The sequence below is a fragment of the Condylura cristata genome, unplaced genomic scaffold (assembly GCF_000260355.1).
Source record: "Condylura cristata isolate star-nosed mole 26May11 unplaced genomic scaffold, ConCri1.0 scaffold00016, whole genome shotgun sequence".
NCBI classification, from domain to species: Eukaryota; Metazoa; Chordata; class Mammalia; order Eulipotyphla; family Talpidae; genus Condylura; species Condylura cristata.
This window is the reverse complement of record NW_004567117.1, coordinates 965,431-992,354: the sequence shown is the minus strand read 5'-3', so window position 1 is coordinate 992,354 and position 26,924 is coordinate 965,431. Positions and strand designations below refer to the sequence as shown.

Below are 26,924 nucleotides of genomic sequence, written 5' to 3'. Positions count from 1 at the left end.
GTCTTGGGTTCTGCGCCGCGCCGGGGCCGAGGGGGGAGGGCGGGGGAGCGGGGACGCGACTCCTCCGGACTGGGCGTCCGCTGGCTGCGCTGTCGGCGGGGCCGCGGGTAGCAGCCGGCGCCGAGACTGGTGTTCCGGGTCGGCGAGGCGGTGTCGCTGGTGTCCGTGGCGGGCATTTCGGGGCGGTCTCCGGGAGCTGTGTGTGCAAGGAGCCCCCGCACCCCAACCCATGCTGGTTGAGGGAATATCGCCTGCCGCACCCCGTTTTCTGTTTCTCGCCGCCCTGGCGCGGGTGTCCGGTGCTCGTAGGACTTGATTCTGCACCGCAGGAGTCGGGTGAGTCGGGTGCTGCTTCCACCAAGCTCGGTTGTTCTGGGCCCCTCGGCGAGCACTGTAGGCCAGGGGTTCGGGGTCGGTGGAGAGTGAGAAGACCGTGAGGGTCCCGCCTGGGCGTCTGCGGAAAGGGGGCGGGGGCGGACTGTACCCATTCGGAGTCCTACCGCCTGCACCCCGCTACTCAGTGCCCCGCGGCCAGTGGTCGGCCAGCCTTCCCGATCCGGCTCAGCAGGCGTCCGCGGGACCCCTGTCCCGTGCGCCCCCAAGGTGGGGTGTGGGCGCGCTGGGTGAACAGACTTGCTGGAGACGGGAGACCAAGGGCTGTGCTAGGGTTCATCCGCGCTGGTGGCAGAGAGGGCATTTGCCTGTTTTTAAACTTTTTTTTTTTTCTTATTGGAAAAGGCGGAGGCTTCCCGGTGAGGCCTACGTTTAGGAGGACGACAGGGACGTGGGGTGGGTGGGTGGCACCTAGAGCATGTGCACCAGCCCCAGGTGAACTGGCGGGTCGGTGGGCAACGCTCCCACTGGTCAGGACAGAGAGAAGCTACTCAGATCAAGCAGTACTTTCTCGCTCCTATCAACAGAGGAATGGCTGCTGAATAGCTACGGCTGGCCTTTAAAACTGGCTTGATTTTTGTTTTCCCCAGAGTTTCACAATGAACTAGAATTGGATAATTTTGCCTTTTTTTTTTTTTTTAACAATCTCTTCCCCTGTGTGTCGTTTATTCACCTCTTTCTTCTCTTTTTTCAAATTATTTTGGTATCTTCTCAACCCAAGACCCTTCATTTTTGGCACAGTGTTGCTTCCTAAATGTTAATTATGGTCAGTTGTTATATTTATTGATCACCTACTATGTGCTAGGTGTTATGGTATGTGAGATGACATAAATTGTACAGGATGTTGTTCTGAGAGCTCCTGTTAGGATATTTCTTATAGTAGTGTGGGGATAGCAGCTTTGGCTCTTAATGTGTGGCTCCTGGATTGCCATGAGACTGGTGCCTTCCCTCAGGCAGTATTAAGAAACTCCCTTGAAAATGGCTCTTTCCACTTTTTGGGAGAGCCAAGAGCTGTAGTTTCCCATTTGTATCTCCCCTGGAACTTCAGGACTGCATGTTGAATTATCACAAGGCCGGTTCTGTGGAGTTTACACTGAGAACTGCTACTGCATGAAGTATGTCCTGCATTTTCTATATGGGCAGTTAGTCTGCTCTGGTCATTAGGTGTATTTACTGTCACCTGTGGGTTGGTCTTTGTATGGTGCCATTTTCTTGAATCATTCTGTATGTTCAGTAAAGGGTTGCAGTGTGAAATCCGAGTCACTACACAGGCAACTGGGTAGATCTGAATATTATGTCCATTTATAGCATTATAATATTTGATTTCCTCTCAACCCTTGAACTGCCCTGTGATTGCCCTTGCAGAGCAATGCTTTTTAAAACACGTGGGATATATTTCTCATGGTCTTTGAAAGCTTAAATCTCCTAAGCTTTCACTTTGCTATTGACATTGAGCACAGTTAGGAATTAGGGCTGAGACTGTAAATGCCAGTAAGGGATTTGCTATAATGCAGTTGTAGCTACCCTCCTCCCTTGCTTTAAAAGATCTCTCTACTTTCTTAACATTATGCTGTTGCTATCATGTTGACCATGGTTCTGGTTCTGGTTCATGTAAGTTTGTTTTTATGATGGAGAAGACTAACAGGCATTTAGGGCTCCCTCTTGAATCCTCTGGGGGCCTCGGTTTACATGACCCTGAAGAACCCATTCAGTGCTTTTGCTTATTAAAGAATTTTATTCCAATTTGTTGGTACATAGTTTAAGATTTAACACTCCTCCAGCTCCTGACCAAAGTATATACATACATAGACAAATATTTATTTCCCCCAAATGCTGAAAGTGTTCTAAGAATAGTTTCCTTCCCTGGGCACTGAGGGATGGGCTGCAGAGGTGTTTACAGTTGGGATGTGCTGAAGTTGGTTGCAGTAGCAGCCTGGGGAGCAGCCCATGGGGCACTGTCTGTATTTTATCGGATTGCTGAAGGGAACTCTTAGCTTGCCAGGGCACAGAGGAAGGAGGGTGGTTTGCTGCCTGTGGGCAGTTTTTGGCTGGTTGTCAAGTAGAGACACGGGGATCTCTCTGTCTGGCCCAGGGGCTGTGCCTCGCACTCCCTCATGGTCTGTGCAGGAGATGATGCTCTGTGTAACTCTGAAAACTCAAGCAGTGTGGAGACACTGGCAGCTATGCCTGGGTGGTCAATCTTGTTGCTTCTCATCTTTTGCATCTAGGCTTTTGAGTCTCTGTGATAGGTCTGTCCTTTTGGGGATCAGCTAATAGGAAAGAATGAAAACTCAGTGAGCAAGAGCTATATAAAGGAAACATTCCATTTTAACTTGGACACTTTTAGAAATGTGTACATATTTCATGTAGACTCCCAGCTATTAAATGTGCACAATGGCAAAATCTCTCTGTAGTCGGGATCACCTGGCCTCCTTTTTCCCTCCTTCTTCCCTCCTTCCCTCCCTCTGTTCTTTTTGTCCTCTTTTAGGTCTCAGAACTCCTGGAAGCCATTGTTTTCTGATGTCAAAGTTACTTTCTGCATACACAGGATCTGTTAGTCTAGAATTACACCTTGACCTATATTAAGGGTGTGCATGGAAAGTGAATATTAAGTTTTGAAATAGGAATGTAAAGCTTCTGGCTACCATTTGAAAACTTAGGCCACAAGACCTGCTGACTTTTAGGGAGATACATTTTGTGGCATATTTACTTTGTGAGTCAAATAAAAGAAGTGGAGAAGTAGCTCTACTATTAGTTGCTGTAGAAATATTTGGTTCCTATTTCCAATTAAAAATCGCTTTTTTCCTCTATCATAGGAAGACTTGAAAAATGTTTGTTTCATATCCATGTTATTTAAATGTAGATAGCTTTTCTTTGAATTCCCACTAAAAATGGCACTTTGGCCTTTTAAGCTGTTTTATGAGGACTTTTCTTTCCACCAGCTTGTTTTCCAGAGAGGTCTTAGAAATTACGAAGAACACAGCTATAATTTCTGCCTTGATTGGCAGCTGAGAGCTTTCCCGAACAAAAATAAGGGTGCACTGTGCCAAATGGTTGACTTTTCTAGAATAAAAACTCTAAAGGGTATGCAGAAAGTCCTCTGGTTAATATATTGGCATTCCCAGAACCCACTAAAACTCCGGCAGCCTGCCAGACACCACTTAATGAGGATGCAGTGTGTCTGGCTCAAATCCCCATGAGCAGAAGGGGGTGGGGAGCTGATGTCCACACCCTTTATTAATTTTTAATGACTGTACTTTTGTTTTGCAGATTTTGCTCAGTGCTCCCCTCTCTGCTGATCCCCACCACACTGCACCCCTCCCTCATCTATTTATTTACTCATTTACTTGGCATTGGAAAAATGTTGAGATTTTCAAGGTTAAGAATCCTGCTGAGGGATCATTTCCTTTGCATGGGTTCTTTTGTTGTTGGTTTTTTTTCTTTTTCTACTTTTTTTTTTTCTGGAGGAGAGAAAGAAATAAGGAACAGAAAAGGAGATGACAACTTTTTTTTGTGTGTGATGCTTTATTGTCTGCTGGAAAAGAGAAGCATTTACGAAACTTTAAATTTGTCAGACAGTTTATATGACAGTGCAAGTTGGTGCTTGCCAAGATTCAGACAGATTGCTAATGTTACATGACAGGGATAAATAAATTACCGCTGTCTGCAACACGCTTGCACTGCAAACGCACTCTGCAGCCTGTTTAGTGGCGGGGGCTGTGCACCCAGGGAGCCTGTGGGACGTGCAGCTGCATGGAAGGCTTCTGCCTGCTGCCTAGAGTGCTGTGACTTGGTTCGGAAATGAAAAGGGTGTGTCTCTCATTTTTATTTTTGGCTGCGCTGCAGGGCAGCAGAATCCATGTAGGGTTCTGTGTCCTTCGCTTGTCTGGGTGGGATTATCCCCTTGTCCTGTCCCTTGCCCCCCTAGTTTTTTCCCTCCACCTCACCAGGGGCCTATTACCTTCCTCCCAGAGAAGGTGAAACTAAACTTTGTTGTTAGCTGCTCAGGATCTAAGGTTTCTCAAAGCCAAGTTTCAAGCTGACGTTCTTCTTTCTGCAGGTGTGGACACTGAGAACAAATTGTCTGCGATAAGTGTGTGTGCTTGCCCCGGGAGGGGGCTGGGTGGCACTCCGTGGGCATAATGTACTTTCATCTCAGGCAATTTGGATAGTCAGCTGGCAGAGTGACAGGTGTAATGAACTTAATGGTCTTGCTCTAGTTGTTAGCGGACACACTGCTCATATTACAAAGCCACCTCCTATGTTGGGCCCTTGCCAAATGACTTGCTCTTCTCTTTGCAGACAGGCTTCAGGGCCTGGGCTACTCCAGTGGCATTAAGGTCAGTAATTGGGAGGGTGTAAGCAATAGCATCAGGCCTTCAGTGGACCCAGAATTTCGTCCCAGTGTAATCTGTTCCATCCACTTTGTAAAAAGCATCCTCCTCCTGTACCTCTGGCTAGCTGCCCTTGGTGAGGGGTAGCTGGGACCCTCTGTGTATGTTCATGGATTCCCTACTGGGGGTCCGCAGAATGATTGGCTTCAGACTAGGCCCCTAGGGACTGGTGATAGCATAGACAGGAATTGTTTGATCTGTGGCCCCAGGGACCAGCAATATTTGTGGCAGAATCAGGGAGGGAGGGAGGGAATTTCCTTACTGCATTGCAAAGCAGGAGCTGGGAGTCCACACAGGAGGCCGGAAGCTCTCTGTTTGGGGAAGCACTGCTGGCTGGGCCACCTTACCAGGGCTCTTGATCAGAGACTGTAGCAGCAGTTCCACACTGGTATGGCACCATGTCTGGGCTCTCCTTAGTGCTACAGGTGGAATAACTAATGGAATTGTCACAGCAGCCCTGGGAGGCAGGTATCGCTGTCATTCCCAGTGTGCTGGCAGGCAAGAAGAAGCCCCCAGCTTCCCATAAACCTTATCTCTGGTAAATAAAGGGTGGAGGGGGGTGACTCCTTTAGCCTCTGGCTTCTGGGGTCTGGGCTTTGACTCTGGCACTGTATGAAGCAAGGCACACAGAAAGTTTTGTCAGGAATCATTTACCAAGCTGGGTGGGGAAACAGTGCCTTTCTCGTCTTGTTTCTCCTGCAGGTCTCAGCCTCTGTACAGCCTCAAGCTCCAGAGCTCCTTCCCCCATTCTTACTTCTAATCTCTGTTCTCCATGTCTGAATTTGAACATTAGGTCCTTGATGACTTTGAACCTCAAGTTTCTTAAGAGAATGGAAAAGTAAAAATTCAGCATGAGTCCCTCTGTTGCCTCTTAGTCCTTGAGAATCCCCTCTATCAGTCTTCTCTGTTTTCTGTGTGCTGAACAGAGGCTTGTGCAGAAGGATGGGGCCCTCTCAGTTGTCTTTTTACCAGAAGGATCCCTCCCACCAATGGAAAGGAAGTGCTGCCATTTTTGTTTCTATTTGATGCTCACATTTGAAAAGAGTAACAACAACAAAACAGTCTCTATTTTGCTGGGGCAGGGGATAGATGCATCAGCTACACATTCTGAGTATTTCTTGAGAAGTACTATTCTTTGACAAATCAGGTGATGTATGGGACCTAAAGTGTGTCAACAGGAAACACACATCTCACTGGGCCTGGCAAGATGGCGCTTTAGCTCTTGCAACTCTTCCTGGGGCAGCAGGGCCAGAACAGAACTCCTGGGAACCTGATTGTTCAGCCAGGGTGGCTGACTGGTGCTGTCCCCTGAATAAATATGGCGGTGCCTGCATATTGCTGAGGTTTCTGGACCTTCATTGCATTTGATCCCTTATTTGCCAGGATGAGGTTGGACAGAAGCCCTGTGTGACTGTGGCTATGAGGCCTGTGCCCTGCTCTCCCGATCTCCATTGTATTGGACGCCTTTGTCTTTGTGTGCCTGGTCCCAGATGACACCAGGCCGTCAGCACCCAGGATGTTACTCTTAGAGCAGTGCTCACATTGTCACTAGCTCCATGGCAAGTGTGCGTATGGCTAGTAGGGATGCTGCTACTGCGTCGTTTCGTCCCTCTGTTTGAACCTGATTTTTGAATCCAGTCTTTCAGGCCCAATTGAAGTCAGTGTCACAGATTAGTCTCTGAAATCATTTTTTTTTCTGATTATATATTTAATGAAGTTTATGAGGAAGATGAGGAAGACATGAAAAAAGACAAAGGAGGAAATAGAAATGATCAAGATTACCTGTCTTCAGAATGATCTATGTTAATAGTTTAGTGGATTCTTTTTAGGTGTATACATTGATTAATTATAAAATAATGTACAGAACTGCTTTTTAAAAATTTAATATCCATTTTCAACATGTAATCTAAACATTCTTCCAAACATTAAATATTAGATATTCTCCCGAATCTACAGTTCTGAAGACTGCAATTGCTACTCTATGGTTATTTCAAAACATTTGAGATATGAGGCTTTATGAGCAATACTACATTGAGCATTTGATTGAGTCCTTTGCATAGATTTCTCAAAAGGAAGTTGGCATATAGAGTTTTTAGAGGGTCCTCCAAAAGTATTACCAGATTACTTTTTAGAAAGGAGGAGACACTTTTATCCCTTCACAGATCTGGGCCAGGTGACTGCACTCTTGCCAGTGTTGAATAAAATGAAAAATTCTTAGCAAGTTTGGTGTAAAATGGTAAGATGTTTAAATTTTCCTTACCATATCTTTATTTATAAAAACTGGGGTTTATGTCATGTGGATCCTAGGTGAAGACAGTTTTGCTGTTTGCTAGACTTTTGTAAGGGACAAAACCAATGATATTGGTGGATGATATCATCTGGAAGTTTGTTAAAGCCTTTATGCTAATTTAAATGGGGAAGAACACACTGGACTGTGGTGATGACACATGGGTGAAGTAGTGGTGGGAAGTCCATAGGGATTACAACTGAGATGAAAAAATGTACAATATGAAGAAAGATATAAAAAAACTATAAAAAAATAAAATTCTACTCAGGCAGGTTAAGGGTACAAAACAATCTGATAATTTTTAAATGAAAAACGGTTGTATGGCTAAGGACTGTTGCTGGATTTCCCCACCATCACAGCTCCCCCTCCTCTTGGATGGGTGCTCTTGGACTCACAGTGGAGGACTGAGCACCCAGAGAGGCAGTGGGTCCAGCAACTACCTGCTTGGAGAGCTGTCTGCTGTCTTAGAGCCGTTACTTTTCTCTGTTTTGAATAATCACTAGCCATGACTACAGGGATGCTGACATATTTTTTGTTTGTTTCTCTTTGTGTTGGATGCTTAACACCTAATGGTGCACTTTGTAAGTTTCCTTTGCAAATTTGGCCAAGTTTTCTGCTTTGGCCCAGACCTAAGATCTTTCTGAATTGCATACGAATATTGACAGTGTCTGGTCTTGCAAACTTATGACTCCTGAAGCTTGAGAGGAAGAAGTCATTTTAGTAGGCTGCTGTGAATTAAAGGCAAATTGGTCTTGTTTTTCTTGAAAGGTAGTCTTTTCAGTCAAAAGTGTGAGGCCTGCTGGAAAGGAACCCACTTACAGCCCGGGTTCCAGAGACCTAAGTTGCCTCTGGTAGTCATAGCTCCTTATATTCACACACACCTTTGACTATGTCTTTGTTCAGCAGGTGTGGGGTGCTTATAACTCTGTGGGGTGCATGTTGTAAGTATGTACTGTCCATGCTGAGGCCTGGTGAACAGTAATCAGGGACTTTGGGGTGCAGGTGGGTGTAGTTCTGTCCTTTGTGATCAGGTCAGTGAGCCCTGGAACTCCAGATACAGATGCTGAGACCTCTGCGTGAGCCGCTGTTGATTGGCCTAGTCTGCCGCTGGCCAGATAGTAAAACCCAAGGTCCCCCATCCATGAGCAGACCTATACATGCCCTTGGAGATGGAACTTGCTAGGACCACCAGTGTGGCCACCCATACATGGTAGGTCACTGCTTCTGGGGAGTAACTTTGCAGGAAGTTCCTTACAGAGGCTGGATAGAGGTGGTTCCTGGGGTTTTCAGGGGTTGCCCGCTAGCCCTGTTATTGAATAGGTGGTTGGAACATTTGCTCAGGGCACTTTGTGTACCTGAAAAATATATCTGTGTACTTTCACCCTGTGTTTGCTGTTGGTTGATGTGTGTGGGGCCGACAGATTTTTGTTTAATTTGACCTCTTTGGATTTGGCCTGTTCCCTCAACAGACTGTCAAAATGCCAGAATGTTTTCCTGCTAGGGACAGAGGGCCTTTTTGGACATAATGAACACATGATTTCAAGAGTGGAGGTCATGTTTACAGTCAGATTGTTTGTTTGACCATTTGTTTTCCTGCTATTTGGGCTATTATGATAAATACTGCCACTGTTCATCCTGTTGGTATTTAAGTAAGAGATTTGAAATCTTTTACTTCTAAACTAGAGGTCCTGGGATTTAAAGTTTTTTTTTTTTTTTTTTTTTAAATCTGAAGTGTAATGTAAAAATAATGACACATATGGGCAAGTCATGATAACCTTATGTGGTCATTCAGTTAAGAAGTATCATGTGTGTTTTCTACTAAGTGAGGTTGAATGTTAAGTGGAGGAGTTGGAACACTTGTTATCTAATGGAACACAGTGCATTACTTTGTAATGTGCATGCTTCTCTCGCTAGTGTAACATAGCTTATATATTGTGTCTTAAAAATCAGGACACTTTTATATGCCTGAGGGAATGGCTCCCATGCTGGCATTTGCCTGGGAGCAGCTGTCTCCACTTGACTCACCCGAGGAAGCAACGTCATAGTGAAAACGTGGGCCTGGGTGGCAGCTGCCTGACCTATGGCAGCTTGTTGTCCACGATGTATATGGAAAGGTCTAAGCAGACATGCATGCTGATGCTTCCAGGATGATTTCGCCACAGGAGGTTGCTTTCATCTGCTGCTCTGAGCTGTCTCTCCTGGGCTCATGTTCTGGGAGGCTGTGACCTTGGGAAGGTCACGATTATGTGGCCACCTCTTAGATTTTGAAGAAGACTCAATGAAGTAATATGTATTGCAAACCAGCTGGGAGAGGTCCTGCTACCCCAGTGAGTGCTCAGTAAGTGGTAGCTATCATTGAGTCAGACAGGTAAGTATTTGTGAAGTTCCTACCCAGATTAGAACAATGGGGACCCAGCTTCTGCCCTTGGGGGACCTGGGGATTCAAGGAGAAGACAGGAACAGCCAGCAGGTACTAGCAGGTGGTTTAGAATGAGGTTGAGAGTTGGGAGCACCATTTAAGCCATTGGAAGAGACTTTATACATGGTGAGAGAGGCCACAGGGCTAAGGCACAGCAAGCTTTGATGGCTTCACAACTCTCCTCTCTTTCCTCTTCCTCTGCTCTGCAGTTTTCTGAAACGCTGTGATGTTTAAGCATTGGCCCTATCCCCACACCACAGGTGATGACTACACAGGGAGTATTGAGCCAGGGGGAGATGTCTGTCTGTCTTGGTGAATCAAGAGAGGCTTCAGAGAGAGGCTGACTTTGGACTAAGACTCAGTGAAAGAACAGTTCTGGACAAGAAAGAATTCTCCACTGGTGGCTTCCAGAGAGCTGTGTGCACTGGGGGCTATAGGACAAACACTAGAGCTTTAAGCTTATTTTTATTTTATTCCTTTCAACTTCTTTTGTGTATAAGGTGTACAACGCACTGTTACTGTAGCATGTGTATGTTATTTATAAATATACCCGACCTGTGTGTGTGCGTTGATGACTTCATTCAGGCTGGTGAGCATTGGGGATGTGTACTCAGAATAGATGAGAGGGAGCTGTGGTGAGGGGTGTGTGTGTGTGGGGGGGAGGGGGCGTCAGTCTTCTTGCAGATGGTGCTGCATGTTGCTCCTGAAATTTAAGGATGAACATGGAGAAGAAAATCATAAATCATTTATTAGCACCTCAAAATGCATGTTCCTTGTTTAGCTACCCTGCCACCCAGACAGTCAAAAGACTGCCTTTCCTGAATGTACAATGCCTTTGGCCACTGGATGGTGAATTCTGATGACCTTGGGCAAAGGGGTTTGATGTTTCTTTTCAGGTAGTAGGAAATGTTTACAGGACCACTTTACCACTTTGTTGACTCAGAGAAGTAACCAAGAAATTGATGTTATTTAACCACACTTAGTAGAGTACAGTTTCCATGACTGTGTGAGTCTGTGAGAATGGCAAAGTTCAGTCAGCCAGGGGATTGCAAGGATAAAGACTGGTTCTTTTTCTACCTGTCCAGAATACACGTTGTGGGGAACAGCAGGTGGGAGGGAGCCAAGCCTTGTTTTTGGAGGAAAGGGTGAGTCTGGGGATGAGCAGAAGGATAAGAGGTCTCAGGACAGGCTTTGGAAAAGAAATGGCAGTTGACATGTGCCTGAATGACAACTGGGAGAAGACAGGAAGAAGACTTGCTTGGAAGGGTGTGAATAAAGGTGGGGAAGTGGAGTTGTGTTTGAGCGGGTTGGAGGTGCTGTCATGGTGCTGAAGAAACATTAATTGTTGTCACTATGGTTGTAATTCACGTTGCTTCACGGCCCTGCATTCATGCAGGGAAGGGCTGTTTCTGCTGTGAGATGCTCCTTCCAATCTCTGCTGGAAACCAAATTAACCTGCTGGCAATGGTAAAGAAAACAAGCCTGTTGGGAGACCTACTGTCTGTCTATTTTCATATTTAATTCTTTGCAATGGGGACTGTCTTGACCATAGTTAGTTATCTAATATGTGGTACTTATTTACATTTCATAAAATGCTTAAATCCTGTATTTCATACAGTTTATACTGGGAAGCCAAGTTCATCATTTTCATATGTAATAGTCATGCCGTCTCTTTGTAAAACATTTGAAACTTTCTAAGCCACTCACAGCAGGCATCTAATTTCATGTTGCTTAGCTTTAAGGAACAAATAATCAGTGGAATGTATATGGGTGTATAATTAATGGATCTGCCCCTTACTTTTCTTCTTAGGTAGCTATTAGCTGAATGTGGAATTCAGATTCTGTTTTGAAATGTGTATAACCTAGATAGAAGGAGATACCCAATGGTTGTCCAGGCCATATAGCTGGGTGTTTTATTATGGCCACAGGGACCAAACTTTGCAGCTTGCTGGCTAGGCAGGCATTCAGTTGACATAATTTTGAGAGGTTAGAGTAAAGCACTAAAAATAGAATTCAAAAGTATGCATGGCTGAATCAGGGAGGCAAGAGGGGTGTGCCCATGAAGTCCCTTCCTGGGTGTGCTGTGCAGAAGTGTGTGTCACTCCGGTGAGTGTGTGGACAGCTGTGGTGGACGTGGCACCTCTTCTCTGACAAGCTCTTAGCTGCACTTAAAAAAAAATGTGTAGGTTTTGACAAATCTGAAGCATCATTTGTTGCTGATAGGTAGCAGGTGTACCCTCTCTTTGCCTGCTGTTGAACCCTTGTTCTCAGCCTGCGCTCCTTTTACCTCAAAGTACTTTTGGCTTCTCTGGTGGTAGTGGTGTGTTCAGCAGGGGATGCAAGTTAAATTTAGTTCTGTCTCTGTCCTTTAAACAAAATCATTTTCCATTCCATGTTGGCCCTTTGTTGGCGCTACAGATACAGCCCCTGCCACAGCCTCGGCCTCTCCCCTAGGGCCCCCTTCCTGCCCTCAGTTACTTAACCCCTGTGTGCCACTCTGCCTGTGCCCCTTCTGCTGTGGCTGCAGAGTATTCTTGTCCCTCCTTGAATTCCATGTGGAAGGCTTCACACTTGTTTGAGTTCCACTCATGGAAACCACGCATGGAAGAGGCCTCATCCAGGCACAGGGGACCAGTCCCTGCCTCCCCTGCTGACCAGGAGACAGGTGGTGGGGCCTGCAGCCTTCCTGAGTCTGGACACCCACTGACAAGGTATTCAGGTGGCATAAGAAGTGCTTCCTGAATTTCTACCGGTAGGTCATTGGTTGATGTGAGAAATAAGGACTGAATAATGACAGCAGAAGGAAGGCTCATTTCGGAGCTGTGCCTCAAGTTCAGTGGAGTACTTGTGATAATGTGGCGTGTGCTGTGGGGAGAAGCCTGCCCTGCAGGACCTTTGACAGGACGTGCTCGTGTACTCAGGATGCGGCTCATCCTTGCTGATTGTGCCTCTGTCCTGCTGTGGCTGAGTGTGAGCTGCTGCTGCACTGGCTTATTCGCTGTGGGGAGAGGTGAAATGTCAGCCCTAACCCCCTTCTCCCCCCCCCCCGCCCATCTGATATAATCTTGGAGGTGACAGGGATACTGAGTAGTGTGGCATCCTTTTTGGCTCGGTTTGAAGAATCCAGCGCTGCCTCATCTGCAGCATCCTGCTCTGTGGTTGGTCTCTGTCTCCGCTCTCTCCGGTGTGGTTCTGTCGTCGACCTTCCCACGCTCCTAGACTCTGAAATCTGAACACCAGTCTATTAGGCACCTCTCTTCTCCAGTGATTTATTTATCTCCAAGGCAGTATCAGCAAACGACCTCCCGATCCCTGCTGCTTGCCCTCCACACCTGTTTCTCCACACCTGTTCCCCAGTATTCCTTTGATTCCCTCAGGATGCCCCCAATTGTCTGTGATTTTCTCCACCTGCCCCCACCTTTTTCATCTTAGTGAAGAGCATTCCCGACTGCCCACATACATACCTTGGAGCCCTCTTTGACGCCTTTTTTATTTTAATATTCACCTCAGTAGTCCTCTTGGTGCTGCCTCCAAAATCTGTCCCGAATCTACTCACTTACCACCATCCCCACCCTGACTGCTCATTGTGTCCCTGCTTTGGGTACCTGTAGTAACCTTCCAAGTGGGACCTTCCTCCTCACCTGCAGTCTAGGCCCAGCCCAGCACTGCGGCCATGGGAACTGGGCTCCTGTGCCAACGCTTCTGCTCCTTGCCATCCTTCCCTGCGTTCTTTACTGTCTGCTTCACCAGTCGGGGCAGCTGTGGCTCCTCTTCAAGCCCTCACCTCCCTACTCACTTCCCCTGCATCATCAAGTCTGTCTGTCATTTAGACTGGGTCAGGTGTCCCTCCTCTGAACGCCTGCTGCGGCCCTGCCAGGCCCTGCTCTGTGAGTGCTGATCCTCTCACCCACTGAAAGAAGGCATCCTGGCCTTGTCTTTATTCTTGGCATGCCAGCAGCTGGCCACAGTCTGCAGCCACTTGGCCCCATGAAGGCAGTGTGCTGGGGTGGTCTGCACAGTCAGTTTGCCCCTTTGCTCCTGGGTGGAACCCCGCACAGGTGCTCAGTTCAGTCTTTGTGGACAGGGTCCATCTCAGTGAAAACACCCACGTTCCGCGGAGAGGCTGGACCACAGCTGCAGAAACAGAAGGCTGAGTGGTCTCTGGCGATAGTCACACGGACTCCCTTTTCCCCCTACCTACAGTTTCTCACTTGCCTACTTTATAAAGTTTTATTTTACTCTTTCCTCCTAAAGTAAGCTACCTAGCAGGAAGCAGGAGAAGCAATTGTTTTCCATTTTAACCTTTGCACTTCTTTTCTCCCCCCCCCCCGCCTCCTGTTTAATTTGTTGGCTAAATAAAGTATGGATGAGTGAGATATTTTGCATATTTCAACTAATTTATTAAACCGTAAAAGGTCATCAGACTTATTAATTTTAATAAAACCTTTTTCATTAGACAAAAAGTCTCTTTTATAATCCATCCATTTTCCTATATTCTCAGGATTAGGAAGAGTTCAAAGTAGAGGAAATTCTGGTCTGTAGATTTCCCCCAGTCCTTTCACAGCAGACTGTTTGACGGATGCCTGGAAGTCTGACTCATCGCCCAGCCCTCTGGCTGCTATTGGATATGTCTTCTTAAGTATCATTTTGTTGCCTTGGATTTAAAATCCACAACTATGAAAACTAAGTAGCTAGTAGAATAAGGGGGATAAATCAGAATGGACTAATTCCAAATAGCGGCAAGTAACATATCAGTTAATTTCTGCTTTTGGTTTTCAGCCTGTGTGCTATTTATCCTTATACCACTGACCTTCCCTGCAGATGGGAAGTCTTCCTTTTGCAGATTTTCCTTCTTTCCTTCCCTGCAGATGGGAAGTCAGCTTTGAGCAGGTCAGAGTCTTCCTTTTACAGATTTTCTTTCTTTCTACCCAAAGCACATTATCTGTAGTTCTGCCCACCCATCCTGGCTAGATTTTTCATGGGCTGAACTCCAGTCTTGTCCCTGTTGGTGAGCTCTGGCTCAGTGAAACTGGTATGCACACCTCCACCCAGAAAACAGATGGCAAGGAACTGCATCAGGGCATTAAAAATACGTGTCTTCTGGTAAAATACTAAAGGTGATTAAAAATGCTACCTTTTCATCTTTTCTATATTTCTTTCCATGCTCACCTGTTACTATTTCTTTAAGAGAAAATTCCCAGTGAACTTGATTTTTTCAGGGTGTGGAATAAAAAGTCAGTTTCTGAAAAATTGTGGAAAACAATTTGATATGTGTCTTCTTGAGCATTTTAGAGGCATGGCTGGAGTTGCTATGGGGATGGTGAGGTTTACTCTCCACAGAGTGTGGTTCCATCTGGCACTGCCATTCTGAGCCGAGCGGGCAGTTTGACACGCAGCACAGCTTCTGACTAGATGTGGAAATACTTGCACATAGAACCACGGTTCTACGTTTTCCCTCCTGAAATCACAATTTAACTTTGCTCTAATAGTAGGAACAGAATTCTCCACTTCTGTCTACTGTCTCTGACTGCTCTGTGTAGCTATGGTCACCCGGGAGACCTGTTCCTTCTAGTTTGGACTGGTGGAATGGTGGTGTTTTTGTTAAGGGGAAGGATGTCCTAAAGGAACTCTGCAGAGTCTTATTTAGGGGGACTCCCCCCTACTCCAGCTTTCTGGACCCTACACCCTACTCCAGTGATTGGAAACTACAACTCCCAGCAGCACCAGGGAGAGAACTGTGAGGACCCAAGGGCAGAGCTAGCAGGAATTCTGGGACATTTGGGGGATAAATAGGGTGCGATTGCCTCTCTCGCTCTTTTGCTCAGTCAACGGCTCTCTGGACTGCGTGACTTGGTGTGTTCAGTCAGCCTAGCCATAAGGTATTCCAGTTCCTTTGTATCCTGCTCTCTTTCCCTGGGTTGTTTCCTATTCTTTTCCTCTTTTGTAAATAAACCCATTATTGACCCTTTTGTGTGTGCCTGCAGTATAACTGAATTGTGAGCGCACGGGTGATGCCCCACAGACAGGTAGCCCAGTCCACTCTGGGCTTCCCTATAACATTTTCTGTACGATGCACATGTGTGACACTTTTATGACATTTGTAGTTAATTTTATTTTGCAGAAATACTGACATCTCCTTCTCTTTTCTTTGCCGTTCAAAATCACAGTCTCTTTTCTGTCATATACTTGCTACCCACTGATACAGACCCATCTCAGTCAAGAGATGAGGTTATAGTGTTCTGTACTGGGACACATGCATGTGAAGCTCAGTTTTGCAAGTAATGGAGAACAGAACAAAGTGATTAAGAAACCACGCTGTGAAGAAAAAGAAAACAGGCTGTGTTCTCTTTGTGGGCCTGGTTATCACTGATGCACTCAGGTTGATGCCTTGTTAGAAAGAGATACTGGATGGGGGTGCCTGGCCCAGGAGGTCGGAATCTGGTGACGTCCTCAGGGCTAGGTGTGGCACTTGGACTCGAGTTAGGAGATTCTCTGCTGGCACTGCGCTTGTACCGGCTTAGTGGTGTGGTCTTAGCCAGGTCTGAGTTCTTGTTCTCTCATCTGCAAAATGGGAGTGACGTGTATCCCCTAGGAGGCCTATTATGGCTGCAGGTTCGAGAAGAGGACTAAGTTGTTGGAATATGTGCCACCTCTAGCACTGGAGGGCCAATACTGTGTGTCCCTGTGCTCCTCCATGTCTCGCCCATACCCTCTGGTGACAATGGGAAGCATCTCAGAGAAGCCGCCATGCCGATGACCTGTTATCCCCTACATCTCCTAGCTTAGATGCCCATGTTACTGTGGTTGATTCACTTATAGACTCGCTAGTGTGATGTTTTGTTCTTATCTAGGAGCTGGTGGTGATACTTTCATGCCACCAGGGCCAAGTGAAGGGAGGGCGATTCTGCTTAATGGAAAGAGCAGCTGGAAGACATTTATTTCAGTCCTGAATTGTTTCCAGTTTTGTCTCCATCCTCCTGTGAGTATCACCGCTTGGCTGCTCCAGGCCAGGCACTGCGGTCATCGGGATCTCCGGCCTGTTTTCCCCATTGCAGACCCCACCACCCCGGTGTTGCTGCCTCTTCCATGCATGGTTCATTCACTTAAGGGTTGTGTAACCTTATGATCATTCCCATTTGCCAGATGAGGGAATAGAGGCTTAGAGAATTTTTTTTTAAAGATTTATTTATTTATTCGTACAGAACTGGGGTACAGGCCAGAGATGTGGAGGGTGAGAGGATTCATCAGAGACAGAATGGGGAGCAGAACAGGCAGATCGATGAAGTACACCGCTGAGGGGAGCAGCGGGCGGGTCAGGAGAGGTCTGCCACACCATGTGGATCTCCTCTGGGGCAGGCGGGAATCGAACTCATGCGGAAGTGGCTTAAGCTTCTCTGCGCTGTGCTTTAACCTGCTGCGCCACCAGGAAGGGCCCAAGGCTTAGAGAATTTTAACAACTTGTCTGAGGTCACACACTATTAAGGGTCACCCAACCTCCAAACTGAGCTGCTGCTTGTGGAGCTGGGGCTTTCTGGGTCCCTCCTGGCTTGCAGTTCAAGGGGTCTGCTTCCTCTGGGAACATGAGTTGGAGTTGTGGTTTCACTGTATAGGAAGTGGCCAGAGGAGTGGGTTCTTTTCCTTTCCGTCTTTAGCCACTGCGTACATTATCTGAAAATTCATCTAAAGTCCCTGGAAACATTGGGAGATGCAGATTGAATTATAATTCCCAGAATATCTGTGTTTCACAAGTTGTGGGGCATCTGACCACTCTGCCACCCTAGTATGGGGGCAGATCTAGGTTTCTCTTATTTACTGTTCAGGGGAGGACCTAGCGGCAGACTCTTTAAGGACTGGCCATGGGTAATTGCAAAAGGTGGACCTGCTTTATCTTTGCTCTCAAAAATAGTCCATGGTCTTACTCGGGCACTTTGTGTGTCACCTCCAGTTGGCAGCTCCTTGGCTGGGTGGGAAATGTATCAGGATTGCCCACACTGCAGTCTTTCATTATTTCTGAAGGTCTTTAAAGCTCCTGTGGGTGGGCTGTATTTGAGTTTTCACACCAAAGGGAGACTTTTATATCTTACTATGTGATAAGCTGGGTTATTTGAGAGAGATGCTGGTTTGTTGGAGAAGAGGGTGAACAAGAGATTTTATGTGTACAAAACTGAGTGGCAGTATGGGGCAGGGAAGGGGCCCACCAACTCCGGTGCAGTCACTGCTGAAGTACAAAGCAAAGGTGAACTACGGTTTAGGGTCCTGGAGAGACCCAAGGAGATGATCCTGGGAGGGGTAGACACTAGCAAGTGCTGTATGCAGGACTCCATCTGTGTCTGCAAAAATTCCTGCTTTTAAAGCTATGTTCAGGTTGACTGATGGACTGCCTTGTGAGAGTGGATGGTGGGTGTCCATAACCACCCACTGGCCCTTGGGGCAGCTTCTGCAGGGAGTGTGAGTATCACACAGCTGATAACTGCCAGTTTGACAGAATGTTTGTGTCCCTGACCTAGCTTGCTGGTGGGGGGCCTTGTGGAAGGGAAGAGGATGCTGGAAATGTTAATGCAGCTAATCCAATGAGATTAGCCTACTGAGCTAAGGGATTTGAGGGAACAAAGGGCATTGAGGGAACCACTTAGAAGTTTAAACAGACTTAGCTCTCCCTTTTCACCTAGGTCTTGTATAAAGATTTCAATAGCTCCTAAATGAGCTGGCTCGAATGGCAATAGCCCCCTTTTAAATTCTAATTAGCTGGTGAATTAACTAGTATGAATGAATTTTGATTAGTTAAGATGAATTACAGGTATTAATGATTGTACAGTCTTAGAACAAATGAAAGTAGTGGTTATCTAAAGGGGTTCGCTCAAGCCAGCCATCAGCAGAGAGACTTGAAATAGTCTCAGAAAGGCTGTATGTACCTCTGTTCATACCCCAGATCATGGTGGTGGGCACCCAGAAGTGTTCAGAGGCCCTCTTGGCCACTCAGTGGTCCCTCTTTACTAGAGAAGAAGGCTTGGCTGTTTCTTTCTCTGAGGGCCCGCATTGACTGGCTCTGGAATGGTGGTTGTTGTTGGGGAGAATAGCAGACTGAGGCTAGAGGCATGGCTATGAAAGAATTCACCAGCGACAGAGTGGAGAACAGAACAGGTGGATTAGAAACACACTGATAAGAGAAGCAGTGGGCGAGAGACAGGAGAAGTCTCCCTTTTATACTGTTTTCATGGGCTTTCTAACTTGGGGCACCAGTTTGCACCAGTTATCTGCTAGGATGTCTGGTTTCTGGTACTGGCCTTTGACACAGATGCATGTTTGTCCTCTGCCTCTGCATACCTGGAGTTGGGCTGTTTCATCTGGTTGTGGTGGTTGGTTTTATGGCCTTGTCTCTAAGGCATCCCTGTCTGTTACAGGGCAGAGGAGATGGGCACCCCTGAACCCCTAAACTTGACTGCTCTAGGTTCTGCCGTATCAAGACAAGACATAAGAGCTTCAGTGGAAAGGAACTTTAATACAATGAGTATACAATACAGAAAAGACAAAGAATATAATTTCTAAATCAAACACCTGAAGTTACCTTTCCCCTCGTGGGTAAAAGTCTACCTAAAAGGTATTGGCCAAAAGCAAGGCCTAAAAGCCTGTCACAAGACTAAAGCACCTTCTGGCCGGGACCCATAGAAAAGGGTCAGAAATGGCTAGACAAGTCTGGGAGGAAAAGAGCACAATCAAAATCAAGATAAACGCTGCCATAGTCACCTCCCCACGGGTCTCTCACCCACATCTCTTTCAACCAGTCCAGAGCCAAGAACAAGCATGGTTTCTTCATATGTCTCTCTCTGCTCCATATGGCTTTCTCAGGTCTCCTTCTGGCTCTCCATCCTGACTCCTTCAGACTCCTTCTCTCCTTTGCTTAGCTCCACTTTCCTTCTGGGTGGGCCAGGGAACCTGGAACTTCCCCTTTTCCTGGGGACAGCCCTGTTACATATCCATTCTTTATCTGTTCTATCCTCCTAAACCTGTGCTGGGTCAGGAGTGGAGGTTTAGTTTTGGCCTTAATTGTGCCTAACAGTAGTGTGTGTTTGTAGTAATGGTACTGCAACTTTTCCTCAGATCATTGTGTGTTTGGGGGCACTCCCCTTTGGCCAATGGAGGGAATTCATAAGTGTGTCAATATTTTGGCCTTGCCATAGAAACTCACTCATTGCTCAATAGTTAAATAGGCCAGTGTTTTAAAGATCCAACCCATACCTATTTCAGTAATGGAGACAATTCACATGCATTGTCAGGGTATGTTGGAAAGAGTCCCAGGCTCATTTACAGATGGAGAGACTGAGGGGCCCAGCTTGTGTGCTCAGCTCACCGACTTCTCAGATTAGTATGTGTTATGAACTGTATGCTCAGGCCCTTGGCCCCATCCTGAGTATTGCTTCAGCTCTTACTCCTGTGCTGTTGATCTTCCTACAGGTTCAAGGGCTACTTAACTTTTCCCCTGCTGCTGAGGCACACCAAGTTCAGTTAGCCAGATCAGTCCCTTCCTCCTCAGGGTTTCATCATGGTGTGCCTGCACACACTGGTGTTGCTCTTGTGTGCACGTATGTGTGTCTGTGTGTGTATTATCTGTGTGCACTCACACTATTGTTTCCTAATTGATTATGCTTGTTCCACCTTCTATATAGACTGTGAATTGCAAATCTTGAGGGGTTCATATTCCAGGTAGCCAACATAAGGCCTGATGCCTGTTAAGCCTTCAGTGACTGCTGGGAAAATGGGCAGATGAGGGGGGATAATAGCAGGTTGTGGTCTAGGCTCAAGTTTTTTTGCTGAAAAAATAATTGGCCTTGGTTTTGGCAGACATGGTCCTTACTCCTTTATTTGTTTTTTATTTATTTATTTTTATATTTTTGTTCATTTTTGTCCAGTGTTTCATTTTTCCTCTCAGGTGTTGTCCCATAAAATTACCACCACCAAGACACCCTGTGGACCATCACCATGGACTTTTGTGCTCTTTTCTCCTGTTTTGATCCCTATCCCTTCTCCTTCCCTGATGAATGCCTCCAATTTATAGTTTGACAGCTGGTTTTGTCTTTTTATTTTTTCCTGATCCCTTGTATGATTTCCCTATGTTCCTGCTATAAGCGAAACCATCTGATGTTTTTCTTTTTCCTTCTGATTTATTTCACTGAGCATAATCCCTTCCAGTTCCATCCAAGTTGCTGCAGATGGCATAAGTTTATCTCTTTTTGATTACTGAATTGTATTCCATTGTGTATATATGCACCGCATCTTTTTGATCCATACATCTTTTTTTTGGTGTTTAGATTGTTTCCATATTTTAGCTATTGTAAATAGTGCTGTAGTGAACATAGGGGTGCAAGTGTCTTTTCGAATTAATGTTCTTGTATCCTTTGGGTAGATTCCTAGGTTTACTCCTTCATTTGTATTGTGTTGAGTGCCTCACAAGACATGGTGTTGGCTTATGTGGACCCAGAGATGGTAAAATTCAACAGTGGCTTACTGTGTGATTTCCTATCATTGTTTCTTTTCACCCCCAAAAGACTTATCTGTAGCCCTAACATTCCTCAACATAGTAAAAGAGAACGTTTTAGTGCTTTGAGAAATGAGATGGGAAAGAGATTTTGCCTGGAGATGGAAAGAAAAACCTTGGTTAAGATGACTTGAGTGTGGTTGGCTCATAGGAATATGGGAGGGACAGATGTCAGGAACAGAGGGAACCGAGGGTGAACTCAGGCTCTGTGGTCTCCTTACCAAAAGGATAGTTTGTGGGCCTCACAGGTAAGCCAGCTTCACAGGGTCTAACCCTCATTGACCAACACAGGCTGAGCCACTTCCCTGGAGTGGTGCTCAGAGTACCCTTCCTCTAGTTAATAAAATATTGCTCCTTTATCTCCATCCCATTCACTTCACAGTGTAGTCTTCTGGATGCTGGTTTTGTGGACAGTGTTAAGGATGTCCTTCATCATAAACATTGCTGGAGGCCAAGGTTGTAAATTCTACTCCTTTGGGTAGCTCCATATTTTGTGTAATTCAAAATAAATATTGCAGTTTCACATCTTAGAGACTACTCATGAGGTCAGAGTAGGTTGACCTTGTGGTGAAATGGACCACAGTTACTTTCATACCTGCAGGAGATGGAACAACCTTGTCAGGGCATCTGCAGTGATTCCCCATTGCCTGTCACTCTGCTATGTGAGTTGGGTCACCCCCAGGGTCTGGTTTCAGCACATCTGAGTGTAGCTCAGTGCCTTGTCTCTATATATCCTGCAGGGAATCTTGGATTGGCTCCTCTTCCTGTTCCAATTTCATTCTGTTTACTGTTTCATGCATACCTAATTTCCTTCCTGAAGTGACTGAAATACAGCTCTAAAAAGGCATACTGTTAAAATAATGAAAGATTGAGGATTTAGGACAAAGATAATTCATGTTTCAATAGAAATTTATTAAATCAAAGAAGTATGCTTCAGACACATGACCTTATTAGAATCTTTATTTACAGCTGTCTAGGAAAATTCACTGAAACAATACTGTTTAAGATTCTGGTATTTCAAATTTTACACAAGAGAAGGAAATTTTAAGTAAACCCAACATCAGTTTCTTTTACAGTTAAGGGGTTACAGTTTTGGAACATGCTTTAGAGAGGTGTTTAATTCCTATTGGTATTCTAGTTTTAGGCCTGGAGCTGTGTTTGGGTGATTAGTGACATCTAGTTATGGCAGGGCAAGCAAGAGCTTTATGACACAGAGCTTCACAGAGACAGAAAAAACTATGTGGAAGCCTTAGTAATGACTTTCATTAAGAAATGGATTTTTCAGAACAGTTATAGAGAATAATAATATTTTATCTTAAAGTATGATAATTGTGTAATACTTCATAGTCTGTATATGTAGCAAAAGAAGTCAGAACTACATGCAAAAGGTATATTGTTTTACTTAACTTTAATAGCATTTCCAAGTAGTTTGTTTTAATCTCCTCTAACAGTTTTGACTGACCTTCCACTCAGCTCTGACCCTGCTTGTACAGCTTCCTATCAGTTGTTAAACAATTAAAGCTCCCTTTAACTCCAAATTAGCACCTTCTGATTTAGACATTTCTGAGAGCAGCAGTGCTGGCGGCCTCTTTTGCCTTTACTTCATTTTAACCGAGCAACCGTCTGCGGCCCTGGCAGCTGAGCCCTCTCTGTGCATTTGCTCCGCCTTTGTGCCTTTCCTCCTGCATCCTGTTTCTTCATCCCTTTACAAGAGTGTCTCCCAGCTGGAAGCACATGGTCTTTGCGTATGACTCCAGCTGATGGTAACTTCCCAACCAGATCATGCTTCCTTTCAGAGCACTTAATAACTCAGCTTGCTAAAGGGGTAAGGCCACCTTGCTCTGGGTCCGGCTGGTGCTGTCCTTGGACTCTGGCACTTCTGGCTCTTAACCTTAGGCACATTACTAACTTCTGTAGCATGGCTGTCATAGCATGTCAAACTGTGAAGAGGAGCAGTGAGAAAAATGAGAAACTTTATGCATCCATCCATTCCACCCAATTCTGAAACACTAATTAAATTAGTTCCCAAGCATGAATTAATGTTTTGGTAAAGGTTCCCAATTTTGTCTATTACCTACTTAGTCATCTCTTTTTAAAATCTTAAAATATTGCTTATTGATCAACATGTAGTACATTATGGTTAATACACGCACACTTAAATGTATTGCCACCAAAATTTTCAGTCTCTCCTGACTTCCACACGTATAAACATGCACACAGATATACATGCTCATGCATGCATATAGGTGCACACACATGCACAAATAGCAAGTCTTATATTTGTGAGTTTGAGCTTATGGGGTTACCCTGTGGTGGAAGATGTATCTTTATGGACAGATGGGAGTACTCATGTTAAGTAAAATTTAATAAGTATTTGGAAGCATACATCATGTGTCTCATTAATAGTCTTTTTGGTAATCTGAGGGAAACAAATAGGAATGTGCACAAAGTAGTACAGAGAAGTGACCTTGACTTTTTGGGAATGTGTGTCCCTGGACTCAGAAGAGCAATTTCTTATTTTACCAGGAAAACTACTACTAAGTAGTTGTTCAAATAATGCTTTGTCAGATGCGGATATTATTTTCATTCTTGCTTTCCAAAGGTGGAAACCGCAACTCAGAGCTAGAATGACATGCTCAAGTCAACTCAGGCTGGAGGAAGATGGTGTACATTCCCTTGAGGAGGTGTCTTAGATCCTGGCTCTTCACCTGTCTTACTGTGGTCATGCCTCAAGAAAAATGCAGATAGCAGTGTTTCTCCGAATGGGACAAGAACAGACTGCACAATTATTTCTGCCTTAAAGGAACAAAGAGAAATGGTGTTTTCCAAATCATCTGCCCAGTTTAGTCAGGAGCCTCCCACTAAGAGGAAGGGACAGTGGCATCTATCACTGTCTTTGCAATGTAAGCCTGAGAATGGGATTCTTGACTTCTCTTCCTGTCGGCGTCCTTATCTGCTTTCCTGAAGCCTGGCAGAAGGACTAGACAGCAGGGTGCGCCGAGCTTATGTCCAGAGTGTTGTGGGCTCACTCTCTCGCTATCATTAGATCTGCAGGTCTGTGGAGGTTTTATGTGTCCCTTGGAGGTTGACTGCTTGATGCTTGTCTTCTTCAGAGGCCAACTGCCAAGTTTTTTTTTCTTTTTTCAGAGGCCGGGAGCAGAGTGAAATGAAGTTGGCTTTGCTGTGCTTTCTAACTTTTATGGTCCCCCACCCTACATGTTTGATTGGGCCATTTCCAATCCTAAGTGTTTGATTATTGCAGGTTAGTACCAATCAGCCAGTTAGTTCACTTCCAATTTTCAAACCAAATAATTAACTCACAAATTGAACTTGAACCAGATTGGTCTATTTATGATCCAGGTGCCAAATACAAAGGAGAAAAGCCTGATGTCTGCACAGAATCTGTGTGCCCTGTAGTCTGGGCAGGGTCCTGGACCGTTGGGCTCCAAGGAGCCCAAGGCTTAAGCTGACTTCATAGAGGCTGGAGGCACATTGTACCTGGTGCCCCTTCAGCAGGTCTGGTGTAACAAAGCTCAATGGGGGTAGGGAGATGGTGAAGCCTGAGGCAGCACTGAGACAGGGGTCCTAGCTCCTGTAGGATGAGTTCTGCCAAGAAGCCATTATATTGACCCTGAACTGTGCAGACCTCTGTCTGCATGTGGCTCTTGGGAGCTGCCCTAGCTCCACCCAGTATTTCTCTCTGCAGGCCTAAACCAGGGACAGCTGGGCTGCTTAGGGTTGCCTCTGGTGCCAGAGCCCCAGGGCTGCATGCTCTAGGCTGGCAGAGCAGGGGAGCAACCTCTGGCTACCACCCATGCGTGCTGGGGCCAGCCCCTCAAACCAGGCTGATGCAGGGCCTGGCTGTTAATCCCAGCCCCTGCAAGGTGGGCCTCAGTGAAGCCACTGCTGCAGAGCCTGCTGGTACAGTGGCCTGGATGCTGTTCACCGGCAGGGGGTATCTCCTGCCACTGCTGCCATCTCTTCTAGAGTGGCCAGCTGACAGGCCAAACAGGGGAGAACTCCTGTTGCTGCCCTCAGGCTACACTGAGGCAGGGAAAGGAAGGGGAAATGGGGCTATCCACAGGTGTACTAAGGTTGAACAGCGTCCCAAAGCCAACAGGCCTTGCTATGTGTGAGGTAGAGCCTCCGTTACATTGCTACGGAGTGGGTCTTTGCCTGAAATTACAAGGCAGGCACTGACAGATGCATAAGTAGATGCTCAAGAGAAAATTAAAAATGCATTGTTAAAAATGGATTCAATGTGTGAACAAAGATTGGCATGAAGGTTGGGTCCCTGTATTTTTAGAGGCTAATTAAAGTGCATGAACAATGATAAATTCAGATAACCCACATCATCTAAAATCCCCATAAAGCACTCCCTGAAGAGCATAGGATTCTTTGCAGGCAGCTGCAGCCATCCCAGTGCTCTGCAGCCCTCAGTGTTATCTGACTCTTATTTTCACCCAAATTGAGATCAGACTGTGCCCTCCCGTAAGGCTTGGCCCAGTGACCCTGGCTGGCAATATGATGCAGTGGATTTCTGCAGTCCCAAGTTTGGGACTCTTGTGGATTTTCCCCATGTGATTTGTCTAAATCATTCACAGAAATCTGTGGTCAGGTTTTTGTAAAGTGCTTCCTTGGTAATAAGATGGAGAGTGATTTATCACTGAAGGGTGAGGTGAGGCGATGTGCACTGACTTCCCTTGTAGGGCCCCACACAGGTGCTCTGACTCCTCCCGGTGACTGCCTGCTGTTTATTGGTGGAGTAGGTATACAATGAGTAGCGTTCAATAAAGAAATGTGATCCATGGTGATAGAATTCTCCCTTTATTGTCCATGTCTTGAAAATTAGCCTGTCTGTGAAGTTAGCTGTGATGGAGGCTGTCTTCTTCTGCAACATTCTGACAAATTTTTGGAGTATCTAGTGGTCACACTTAGAAATGAGAACATTTGTACTTAATAAACCCAGGCAGATCACAGGTAGATCATATGATCTACAACTTGAGATTTTTAAAACTAGGTTAATTTTGTGCTTGAGTCTGCGGTGCCTTTTTTATCTAAACTCCCTTAAAAAAATTCCTAACAGCAAATGTGTATGTATTGCACACAGATTCAGTGATGGTATACTAAGCATAAAAAAAGACCAGAGTAAATTCAAGACCTCGAAAGTCATAATTAGAAACACATCCATTTTTACAGATAATCTTTTAAATTGCAACCTAGCTTTTTAGGTGCCAAGAGTTAATGGGTATTATGGGTTCTGTTTTCAGGGCGGCTGCCGGATTTACAAATCATATCCCTCCCCTTTCTGTCACTAAGTAACTAATTTTTTTTACTTAAATTTTTTTGGGGGAGGGGAAATAATTGTAGATTTGCTGGAGAGTTTCTAAGGGAGCACAGAGTCCCTCATATACCCTTGACGTTACTTCACCTAATATAACATCCTACGCAAGTCTCAAGGCACATTAACACTGATAATTTGACCACATATCAATTTCACATTGGTATAAAACCACTTGGATTTGGATTTTGCTAGTTTTTCTATTAATGTCCTTTTTCTGTTCCCAAATTCAATCCAATATACCATGTTGCATTTAGCTACTGCTCATTTTTATTCTTTAAGCAATTTTATTTTTAACTTTATATTATGGTAAAATTTCAAACTCTATAAAAAGTAGAGAAGTAAAGTGAATCTGAGTTGATCGTCACCTTTTCTCAACCATGAATAACATATGGCTAATCTCACTTTTTCTGTGCCCACCACTTCGCATTTCTTGTTAAGTAAGTTGGCCTTAAACAAGTGAACTCTCAGCAGTGCTCTTCAGACATATGTACAATAAACTTGCAAGTTTGTACCTGGTTGCATACTTGGGACATGTTCTTATGTGATCCCTTCCT

The 26,924-nt window shown here is 45.4% G+C and overlaps 1 protein-coding gene across 1 annotated transcript in view; it reads left to right on the top strand.

Moving 5' to 3' along the window:
• The first annotated feature begins 122 nt into the window (after positions 1-122).
• LDLRAD4 (low density lipoprotein receptor class A domain containing 4) overlaps positions 123-26,924 on the top strand; it is a 486,732-nt gene continuing 459,930 nt past the window's right edge. The window contains exon 1 of the mRNA XM_012725845.1: positions 123-336. The gene's annotated coding sequence lies outside the window, so the exon portion shown is untranslated. The remainder of the gene's footprint in view (positions 337-26,924) is intronic.